This window comes from Rutidosis leptorrhynchoides, chromosome 2, assembly GCF_046630445.1.
Source record: "Rutidosis leptorrhynchoides isolate AG116_Rl617_1_P2 chromosome 2, CSIRO_AGI_Rlap_v1, whole genome shotgun sequence".
Lineage (NCBI taxonomy): Eukaryota > Viridiplantae > Streptophyta > Magnoliopsida > Asterales > Asteraceae > Rutidosis > Rutidosis leptorrhynchoides.
Window position 1 is genome coordinate 574229538 of NC_092334.1, and position 9954 is coordinate 574239491.

Consider the following 9954-nt stretch of genomic DNA (forward strand, 5'->3'; position numbering starts at 1 on the left):
ATATGAAATGAATGCGACATCTTTTGGGTCAAACGTCTGTTTTAAAGACTTATGACCATGTAATGGGACCTAAGTAGACGGCGCCGTCAAACGTCGATTTGTTGGGGCGCTACACGAACTTGGTCTTATTCCCTTCAGAGCAGTTACTCACACGGAACATAGATTCCAACTTTTCAAACCATCTCGTTAGCCCAACTGGCCCTTCTGTTTCACTGAAATTGTGAGGCTTGTAACTCTGAAATTCCTTATAAGTGCACCCATTCTGAACAGCTGGGTTAGCCAGTGGAGCTGGTGCAGGGTTGGCATTCGCCATAGTTGCGGCTACTCGAGCAGCTTTCATCTCCTCAATCTGTGCTGCAGTGGGCATTTCTCTGGGACCTCTTCCGTTTTCCATCAATCTTCCAAACAAAATTTCGACTTAAGTCAAAATCCATTAATCGATAATCAATAACGTCATAGCATAAGGAAACAACATGGAAGCAACACAATACACGTTAACTAAACATGGCAACTAGCAGTAGATAGCACAAAAACCAACATGCAATAACGTAAATAAAACGTCGTACAATAATTCAACAACAGTAATTCCATTCATAATAAGAAAATTACATACAACTTCATCAGGTTCGTACAATACATGAATGAAAAGTAGGAAACTACTAACGGAAATACATAATGAAATCTAATACAACAGTCCTAGGGTGAGGGTGGGTAAATGATGTCCATCATGTGGGACACCTGGTCCTCGAGCTCAGTTACCCGAGCACGGAGGGCATGTACTTCCCTCGTCAGCTCCTCGACGGTGGGAGGTGCTGGTGGGGCAGGCGGTGTAGGTGGTGCAGGTGGCGCCGGTGGTGCAGATGGTCCAGATGGTGCAGATGTAGCACTAGAAGTAGACGGCACAGCGTGGACGACCTTACGCCAAATGGTTCGGCAGGATACAGCACAACCCGCTTACGGGCAGTGACCCTAACCAACTGTCCATGTGCGTTCACGAGTGGCTTACCTCCATTAACCCCTGGAATAACAGTTCCATCGTAGCGGTACCGCTTCTTCGGCGGGGTAGAAGGTGGCTGCATGGGCTCCTCCTCGAAGTCCTCCTCAGAATCCTCCTCAGGATCCTCCTCACTGGGGTCATCGAATGATGAACCGTCTGAATCGTCTTAAGGTAGTGCAGGTACATCACGGGCGGGAGAAAGTGTCTGACCGGGGATCATGAGTCGATATCTGCCAGGTGTAATCAGTACGACTCTTCCATTAGCGGTTCTTCTAACCCAATGTCCACGCTCGTTACGGAAGGGACCGCCCCCGTTACCCCCAGGGATCACAGTACCATCATAATGATGTTGTGGCCCCAGGAGTCTAGGGCTGGGTGGAGCTGGAATCTCCTCAGGATCCTAGTCTCTGTCTGAGATGTCCATAGGTCAGGCGCGGGTCTACTATCTCCAGAAGAAGAATCGCCAGAGTAGTCGGAGGGTAGCGGTGAGTCAGCAACAATAGTAGGTGAGGTACCAGACGTATCTGAGTCGCTCTCGAAGTCAAAGGTCATGGGTGGCACGTCCGACATCTGAACAAGGAAAAATAACTTTTTCCATGTCAGTAACACATATAGCAAGCACGTAATCAGGCACAGTAACTACAGCAGCCTAGATCGTCTATAGCAGTACATAGCATGGCAATATTAACAGTATCAAATAGAAGTAACATGCAATCAAAAGCAGATAGTAGCATGCAGTAGCGAGAATAAGCAGTAGCATACAGCTAGTTCACATAGCAGTAAAAGTAAGCAGTAGCATGCAGCAAGTTCATATAGTAGTAAAAGTAAGCAGTAGCATGCAGCAAGTTCATATAGCAGTAGCATGCAGCAGTTCCGCAGAAACAAGTAAACGAGCAAGTTGTAGATTAGTCCTATTAGTGAATCCTACTCGACTCGGTCAAGACGCACTAATGCAACCTAATTCCCTACAACCAATGCTCTGATACCAAATGTGACGCCCCGTACAAAATCAACGTGTACGGATCATCAACAACAGGATCATTACAAGGTCACAATACTATATGCTGTTTTAAAAACAAGTTTTGCATTCATGAAAAGATAACGTCAAATGTTTTACAAAAGATAACGTGCTTCTATGAATAGAAAGCATTAACATATGTACGTGGCACAAGGGTCATTACAAAGCCATTATTCAAAATAACATAAGTTGCGAATGCAAATTAAAAGTTCCATGATTGAGACATCTCTAAACAACACAGCGGAAGTCTAACACAACGAGTCTAACAGCAAGTCTAACAGCGGAAGCAGCAACGTCTAAGCACCTGAGTAATAACATGCTTTAAAATGTCAACACGAATGTTGGTGAGCTATAGTTTTTGTAAACAACAATATAATGTAGACCACGAGATTTCGTATTCAAAACAGTATGAAAAGTATATGCTTATCCGTGGGCACATGGTAACTAACTTAACGTAATAATATATCACCCCCTAAAAGTACACTTGGCGAGTGCGTATGTTCTCGAAGTATTAAACACCCGTTAAATGCTAGCGCGACTAGTCCGAGTGGGGATGTCAAACCCTATGGATCCATATCTAAGATTCGCGTCTACCAGTTCAAAAACCAATAGTTAAACGTTACCGTGCTACGGGGAAAGTTTGTGCCATTATATAACCCACACATAAAAGTTTGTGCCATTATATAACCCACACATATATAAAGTTTAAGTACTCGTATCTAGTAAGTAAAACATAAAAAGCGCATGTATTCTCAGTCCCAAAAATAGTAAAGTAGAAAGGGAGCTATAACTCACGGTGAACAATGCGGTAAAATTCGATATGAAAAGTATGCAAGTAGTAAGTCGGTCCGAAAGGTCCTCAACAATTTTTAGTGTGAGAAAGACTAGAGAGAAAATTAGAGAGCAAGTGTGTGTAAAATGAGAATGAGATCAAGTGTGAAATGAAGAACCAAGGTTGATATTTATAGTGGTGTTGGTGGTAGTATGGCCGACGGCCTAGGGGGGACAAGTGGGGGACAAACTTTACTTTTTGCATGGTGGTGGTCTAAAGGTGGTGCTTATTGTTGGGATCACATGCAACATTTGTAGTAATGGTTAACAAAAATGCTAGTATGTTAGCTCATCTTAATGGGTTTTTGTCCTACTTCTTAATGAGTCATAATCCATTTAAAATTGGGCTAACTTAAAAGTCCAATATCTAGAGTAGGGTGGGCTTAAGTCCAACAAGGTAGAAAGTCCAACAAGACTAACTAGTGTGCATTAGTAAATTACTAAGCGTAATTAAGCAACCAATAAGCTAAGTAATTGTCATTAGAAAATAACAATTAGTATTACATAGTCATAATATTCCAATTATGACAAAAGTTAAACGTGTACAAAGTACATAGCTCGTTCTAAACGTCAAGTGACACTAATGGTCATAAAGGCATTCGGGGATCAAGTTAAGTAACTAAGTACTAAATAACACGTTTTAAAATATAAACGAAAGTAATCAACATGAATTAAGTTCCCAGAATATAATCTAACACAGTACGCACAAATACGCAGTTTCGCGAAAGTAAAAGGCACATAAATAAGTCGAAAAAGTCGGGTCGTTACAATGAGACATGAGACATCCACGTAGGTGTAATTAATTGTCAACATGATATATAAAAACCTCTATCGACAATTCATGACACAACTTTCATAAATAAAAATAAAAAAATACTTTGTACATAAATTTACATTAGAGTATGCGCCAGCCGAATAGGGAAAAACCTTCTACCTTTAAAATAAATTAATTTTGATAAACTTATAAATTTGTAATAATAATAATAATAATAATAATAATAATAATAATAATAATAATAATAATAATCATCGTCATTATCTTACTATACGTTAAAAGAAACATTAAAAGAAAGTGTTAATTTTTTTTTGGGCAAAATAACGATAACATACAACAAGTCTTTTCATCAATCGATGAAAAAACGAACAAAAATACATACGAACGAATCGCAAATCAAGGCTCGAAAGCAGAAAACGTACCCTAACGTACCCTAAAACTAAACAAAGAGCCTAAACTAATAAGCTCGAGCCTTGAAAAATCGTAACACTACAACGAACACCAGACACAGTCAAAACACAAGACGCAAAACAAAATCCAAATCTAACCAAGAACTACAAACATAAAAACAAACCAAACTCGCTCAAAAATCTAGTCGGCAACCGCTTTACCTTTACATTTACCTTTCCGAGTCTTTATGATCGGCTTAACAACCACACCATCAACCTTCGAATGATTAAACGTCTTGCCTCTTCGATTTTCAATCGCATATGATGAGACCTTAGTCGAAGCGTTACCAATCCTAATACCCGGCACGGGAGTAGGAAGCGAGCCTTCTTTCTCTAGATTTTCAAAAAAGTCAAGGTTTCTATCCTCTTCTAATAACCCGGGGCCGTTGTTGTCAGAATCTTCTAGATCTTCATTCCGAAGGCGAACTCGTTGACACGTTCTTTTCTTTTCAACTTCTTCGACACAAAGTTAGCCTTTGAAATGGGCAGCGTACTCGTGGAAGAAATGAGACATTATGTACGTCATTCTCAACAAAACACGAGCTAGTGGACGTAATGTGATCAGACTTAGGATCAACAATAGGAGGGTCAAAACAAGGAATGTCCACCTTAACCCCAACTTGGGAATTAGTAACAACATAAGTACCAATAACACCATGCTCATCGATGTTACAACCCACATTATCTATAATGATCGAACCAAAATGACTACTACTAACGGGAGATACACTCCCCGCCGCAATCGCTATCTTTTGCATAGAAGCATCCACCTTTTCCTTTGTTGAAACATAGTGATTATCATAGACCGATGCAATCGGTACCTGAGGGGTGGAGGGATCCGTACCCGTAGCAAGCTCAACAAACTGGTCATTGAAACCACCACCTCTTGTTCCTTCTTGATTTCCTAAACTAGAAAACCCCTTAGTAGAAGCATCATTAACACCTAACTCCTTTGCCACCAACACCACATCCTCCAAACACACACTGATCTTGCAAATTTATATCTAGCCCGTCAACAACCATACACGGATCTTCACTTCCACTTCAATGGATCCAGCCTTATCACCAAGGGGAACTCCATACTTGTTTACTGTAACTTTATGCCACTCAAAATGCTTTGATTGAACTGATGACCCCGGGGCTTCACCCACAAGGCTACCAACTTCTGTAATGCCTCAATCACCAACTTCCGGTACCGAGCACATTAAAACACCATGGTTAGACGATGCTACTAAATTCGGTGAAAAACCATCACTAACAACCCTTTCAATTATCGATTGGTCAGAAACTTCATTGACCCAACCATGGGTTTTAGGACATCTCAAATCGTCAAATTCGACTTCCACTATATCATGAATATGTTTAACGTAACATGCACTACAACAAAAATGGCCTATCGGGACCCTTTTTCTGGGACAAAAAAAAGGGTCCTAAACACCACCTGATAGTACCCTTCGTCAGATAGCCTAAAAATAACGAATCATCATATCTTCATCGCCATTATTCACGCTAGCTTAATTGTAAATTCTAACCAAGGGTCCTAAGAATTGGAATTAATAAGACGGTTTAAAAAAAAGGGTCCTATAACTCATATAAATGTATTATCATGGCCATGAATTCATTATATAATAAGACCGTTTGATATATGGGTCCTATTACTTATATCATTACGTTGTCCTGGCCATTAATTAACTCTAATATTAGGACCCTTAAATTTGGTCGCACAATTATAACTTGCGTTATTAACAAAGTGTACATACAAATCGAATTAATATGACGGTATAATATAAGGGTCCTATAACTCATATCATCCGATTATCATAGCCGTGAATTCAATATATTAATAGGACAGTTTGATAATGGGGTCCTTTTAATGATATAATTAGGTTATCATGGTTATTAATTAACTTTATTAATAGGACCCTTTACCTTAGTCGTAAAATTTATAGCTTTCATTTTTAGTCAAATGTAAAAAAAATAGGATGATTTAATAAAGGGTCCTTTTAACCAAATCATTGGGTTATAATTTAGTTGGTTCACGCTTGTGCTGCATATATTAAAAAGTTATTTGTGTTGCTTGATTATAAGTAGTGTAAAAATAATGTGTTACAGTGCTACATACACACAATATTTGTGTATGGTTACAAGAACAAGTGTCAAACTTTTGTTAAAATAACAAGTGCATGTAAACCACTGCTTATTTACTTTATCTTAGTGAAACTGATGAGAGGATTGAACATAATGTCAAAATTGTGTATTCATTTCATTGGTCAGTTGTTTTTATAAGCATACACCATTAATCACTTTATTGGTCACTTGTATAGACGAGATATTGCAACAATCATACATCATCACAAATGGCCAAAAAATTGCAAAAAGAGTAAATACCACAAGTGTTGAATGAACTTTTATTCAGTAGAATTCAAAAAGGATCAAATTTCAAAAGTAACAAGATTAAAAGGTACGCGCTACGCGGCTATGAATTATTGACGGATATTGTTTATGCATTACATTCTACAAAGTATTATACGGTTGAAAATTTACCATCATAAGTATTCATTCTAGAGTTAACTTAGATCACAAAGTGTTAAGTTTACAAAGCTACCATAATTTACATTACTAAGTATCTAACCATTACAATCTTGCGTTCACATAACGCTTAAGCTTCAAAAGACCACCAAAACACATCCATACGTACACCAAAAGCATCTAAGTTGAGCTACTAATTACACATTTTGCCTATACAAACTGAAAATTGCATAATGTTAACCCTTCCATACCCAAACAGACTAAGGATCAAAGTTGTGTACATCATCCCACACCACCTCAAACATGCGCTCCCAACGGTTAAATACAAGCCAAACTTCGTCTTCCAAAACATAGCCATTCAAAGTCACAAATTTGATCCAGCCAGATGAAACCAGTGTTGTAAAAGTCGGCCGACTTAGCCGATGCGTCGTTTTTTTGGGTTCTCCGTCCCATTTTTTCTAAAAACGACTCAAAAGACGATCAAAGCTAAAAGTTCGATCAAAGTCTGTCAAAGACGGTGAAAGTTGGTCAAAAACGATCAAAATCAGTCAAATTTTCGTCAAGATGTGATATGTTTTAAAATTAGGGTTTGTTTTCATTTTTTTGGGCCGCACTTTTCTCTGTGTCTTTACTGATTATGTACTCGGTAACATTAATTGAGTTTGAAGTTTGATTGTATTTAAATTCAAGTTCTTATTTAAAAAATTTATGGTACAAAATCAACTATTTTATACATATATAAATATATATTTAAGAAATTATTAATGAAGTCAGCGTTGGTCAACGACCGACGCGTCCCCGACTCGATCGACGCGTCCTTTTTAGGTCTTGACCGATGCGTCCCCGACTCGCGACTTTTACAACCTTGGATGAAACAGACAAGTTCGCTTTTTTTTTCCTCCTCCAACAGCCCCCATATGTAATATATGTCTTGAACATCAACGCATTCATACCTGCTCCAGCTATTTTAACTCCGTGAATTTTGTAGATTTTACATGTACGTAGCACCCAATGAGTGATTACACACTTAATGAGCAAAATGTTACCAATTTTCTTATGCAAATATTCCTCATAGTTTGTACAAAATTTTTAGGATAGTCAATAAAATAAATAGATGTGGATAATCATTGTGGTTTACTTGACCCTTAACTTATTTCACTAAATTAAATCACGTGCAAGCACATAAGGGTTTAAACGTTTAATGCAATGTTTCTTCCTTTTTCTTTTCACTCTGTTCTTTCGATATTAGTTTCGGATCAACTAGAAAATTTAACCACTCACTTTAGATTAGAGATAACATTGAGTGCAAAATTGTATCCTAACGGAGTCAAACTCCTAACCTTTCGCTAAAAAATGCAGATACAACCCAATGTTTTTTTCCCCTCTTCCCCTCCTTTTACAAAGGGGAATGATATTTACATAATCCATTTTTGTTATGTACACAATCATAATGTTTTACATTGTTATAATGTACAAAAAGGATTATGATCGTATACATAACAAAAATGGGTTCCATACATATCATCACCTTTTTAAAAAACCCAACAAGATTAAGATGCAACTTCTTTCGTAATCACCTCTACCAAATCAACAGCAAGGAAAGGCCAAGCTAATTAATTAATAATAATATAAAAAAAAAAGAAGAACAAGATAACCTTACATTTTAGTCATAACCGCTCTCTGTAATATGAAACGTCTTCTTCTTCTCAGGCAATCTTCCGGTAATCTGAATCTCTAATCAAATCTTCTTTTATTTTTAGATCTTAATCTTAATCATGTTCTCAATTCCTGTCTCACCGTTTACACCACACCTTTCATCATCCAACAAATCGGTTCACCGTCATCCCAATACAATCAATCATATCAAATACCAACCGGATAATGTTGGTATTTGGGTTAAAGTCGACCGGAATAAATCAAAAACACCTGCTGCCCAACCGCTGAACAATCAGGTTCCAAAACCTGATGAATTCCCTGATCTCCATCAAACCTTAAGAAACCCTAAAATTACAACCGCCACTAGTTTCAACAGATCTTCAAATTCCATCTATCAACGATTTAAATCTCAGGAATATGCAAAAAATCTGATCAGGAACTTTGGATCTAACACCTGTCGTGACAAACCAGTCTCCAAAAACGTCACTTCATTCCTCTTTTTCAATTTTCCTGATTCTTGGAATTCTTTGAAGTTATGGAGTCTTTTAAAACATTATGGGGATATCACTGAAGTATACATCCCAAATAAAATGCTAAAAAATGGTAAACGCTTTGGATTCGTTCGTTATAGGAACATACCAGATCATCTAATCGACTCTATGGTGAGGAAACTCAACATGATTGATGCTGATGGCATGTTTCTTATAGTATACAAAGCACACGACAGGAACGTAAAGAATGAATCCAATCCTAAACCTACAGTGAACTGTCCTAGCCATCCTATCCCTCCACCATCAAACAATCGCACCGATGATCGAAAATTTTCTGATGTTACAGCCCCTCATATCAATGCTGAAACCGACAAAAACTCAGGTACTTCAAGTAACAGCTTTAAATCTGTTGTAATTAACGTATTGCAAGATGAAAAGCTCAACGATCTACTTGGTCATGCCCTTGTTGGTGTGATAAAAAATATTGATCATCTTGCATACTTCGATGAAATTTGTAAATCGGAAAACCTCATTAGATTTGAACCCAAATACTTAGGTGGTCGTAATGTCATGCTTATTTTTGAAGATAAAAGATTGGCTCTTGACGTTCTAAACATTAGCGAATTAAATGAAAATAAGAACCCTCTGTGGAATTGGTTTGAAGACATCCAACCATGGGATCCTGATGAGTACTCCTATCCTGGGCGTTTAGTTTGGGTTGATATCAGAGGGGTCCCTTTTTCGTGCTGGTTCGAATCTACATTCGAAGATATTGCTAAAAATTGGGGAGAAATAATTGATCTACAAAATTGTTCTATTGATGAGAAAGGGTCGCAAGATCTCTCCTCGGGTAAGGTCCTCATCTTAACTAGCTCGCTTGAGCCCATCTACGGACGTGCCCTTATCAACCACGGGTCTAGATCAACATATGCAATCGTCTCTGAAAATAACGACCCTACGATTGATTTTAATTCCAAGGATAACGAATCATCTGTATGGGATGATGAGGATCCGTCCGATGATTATGCTTCGGATGATGAATCTCTCATGGAAGGTTATGAGGCACAAAAATCCCCAAACAACATGTTCAATATTAACGATCTTAGCGATAACAATTCCGGCAACGAAAAGAAAGTGACTTCTGCTGAAACATCACAGTCAAATTCGAAGAGATTTGAAACCTGCAAGTTTCCTAACAATCATGACGC